This window comes from Sinohyriopsis cumingii, unplaced genomic scaffold (genome assembly GCF_028554795.1).
Source record: "Sinohyriopsis cumingii isolate HCF-2022 unplaced genomic scaffold, ASM2855479v2 utg000160l, whole genome shotgun sequence".
Taxonomy (NCBI): domain Eukaryota; kingdom Metazoa; phylum Mollusca; class Bivalvia; order Unionida; family Unionidae; genus Sinohyriopsis; species Sinohyriopsis cumingii.
The window spans coordinates 10011525-10013738 of record NW_028315873.1 but is presented as its reverse complement, the minus strand read 5'-3'; the positions used below and the strand labels follow the sequence as shown (position 1 = coordinate 10013738).

The 2214-nt window shown below is 36.2% G+C and overlaps 1 non-coding gene across 1 annotated transcript; it reads right to left on the bottom strand.

Annotated features, from left to right (window-relative positions):
- Positions 1–264: 264 nt before the first annotated feature.
- On the bottom strand, positions 265–341 carry Trnap-cgg (transfer RNA proline (anticodon CGG)). Its single transcript has one exon. It is a non-coding gene; the product is annotated as a tRNA-Pro (tRNA).
- Between the last annotated feature and the right edge of the window lie 1873 nt (positions 342–2214).

The window sequence follows — 2214 nt, the reverse complement described above, 5'->3', positions numbered from 1 at the left end:
CTCTGCTATATGTACACGTAGGATGTGATGTGATTTGGACTTTTAACGTAGCTTTAATAATTTTTCAGTCATATCGCTACGATATCTGCAATATGGGAGTTTATAGTGATGTATAGCACTGGGGCATCATGCCGCATACATGTAGCATGATGCCCCACCCAGTCACATTATCCTGACACCGGGCCGACCAGTCCTAACACTAACCTCTTAATGCTGAGCACCAAGCGAGGCAGCTGTTAGTACCATTTTTGTAAGTCTTTGGTATGACTCGGCCGGGGATCGAACCCACGACCTCCCGCATCCGAGGCGGACGCCCTAACCACTAGGCCACCGGAGCGGTCGTGTACACGTAGGAAGTGATAAGGATTTTTCATCAAGAGTATCAGAGGATTGATTTCAAAACGTTGTGCCAGTTTGAAATTTGGAAGGGCTCGTGTTAGGCTTAAGTACTTTTCTACCAGACGACGGCTGAGTGGAAGACTTACTTACAAAGGAAACTGTATGAGCTAAAGAATACTCGTCAGCAGTACGAGTGGCATTGTCCATGGTTTCGACCGAATGTTCATCAAAATAAGTCTTAATGTCACTAAGGATACAGTTATGTAACTCTTCAAATAATAAAAGTTGTCTCAGATTTTCATAATCTTTATTAACCATTTTAGAGGAGTACCGTCTATAGAATTGTCGTGCTTGATCCCATGCAAATCCGACATAGGTCTGGTTAGTTGATTTTCTAGAATTCCTGAAACCCTGTCGATAATCCTCGGGTACCAACTCATAACCCTTTACGATATAGTCCTTATCCACAGCATAATCAGTACACTGCTGAAGTGAGAGTGAAATGTAAATATCACGAGCTTATCCAGTAACTACACACTGCAATAATAGAGTCCAGAACTCTCTTGGCCACTTTAAATTTTCGGCGATTTTCTCAAAATGAACAAAATATTGATCTACTTCTTTTTCTAAAAAAGGAGGTACTAATTTGATATTTCTTAAAACATCAAAAGTGGGGGAGCGTTTTTCCTTTGTCAGCTCTATTTCTTTAAACTTAATCTAAAATTCCATTTTTTCTTATCTCTTTTTATTTGCCAGTCTTTCTCTCTCCTCCTTTTGCAATTATAACTTTGTTTATCTTCTTTCTGTAACTGCATTTGTTATTTTTGTAACTGCATTGATTATTTCTGTAATTGCATTTGCATTTGTCTCTCTCTTCTCTTTCCCCAAGATGCAACTGCGTTTGTTTCTCTCTCTCTCTCTCTCTCTCGTCTTTCTCCTTTTACATCTTCATCATTTCTACCTGTAACTGAATCTGTCGTATCTTTAATTCCAAGGTTTTTAGCTGTATTTCCATTTTCAAAACTTCTGTCCTGAGTAAAAGTAAAACAAATTACTACTTTTGATGATATTGTAAAAAGCCTGTTCATTTCACTAAAGATTTCTAAAATTTGAAATAATACTTGGGATTTAATTTCGAAACAAGGGAAATTTAAATTTGAAAACAAAGTTTTCTTAAATATTTTAGCCAATGTTTATATATTCTAAGAACGATCTGTCCAATTTTCTGTTACGAGTCTATGCTCTTGAAATAAGTAGTAGAAAAGAATGAAGACAGCAAGCTTTGTAAAATTAAACAAATAATTTATTTCCCTAAAATATATAGTGAAAAATAAGAAAAGGTAATTATGGCATTACAAATTTAGTCCAAAATAGTCCAAGAATTGAGAAAACACAAGTCCCTTCAGTGAAACGTTCTAAGTGAATCAGAGTACCCATCATGATGAAATCCAAGTTGGAAGGCGATGTCGTCTGTAATAGGCAGCGTTGTACTGATGTGTCAACAGTCTCGTGTTGAATCTCAGAAAATATTATTCGTTTTTTGAATTCTGTATAATTTCCAAGGAATGCCTTTGTCCAAGAATGATCAGAACACTTAGGTATTTCAAGGGAAAATAATCTCTATAAATTGCAATAACTCGAAGAAAATAAACATAAAAAACTCATCCCAAACTGGACACAACAGAAAACAAATTGACGTCTCAAGTGTTAAGGCACAACTAATAGAAATATAATCATAACATCAGCTATTAAACTAACTAGAACGCAAAATAGATTCCAGGATGGAGGTGAAGAGTTCAACCTTCTGGATGAAATGGAAGCTTGCTACATTATAAATATCACGTGGATCAGCTGTGTGACCTTGATTCAACTTAA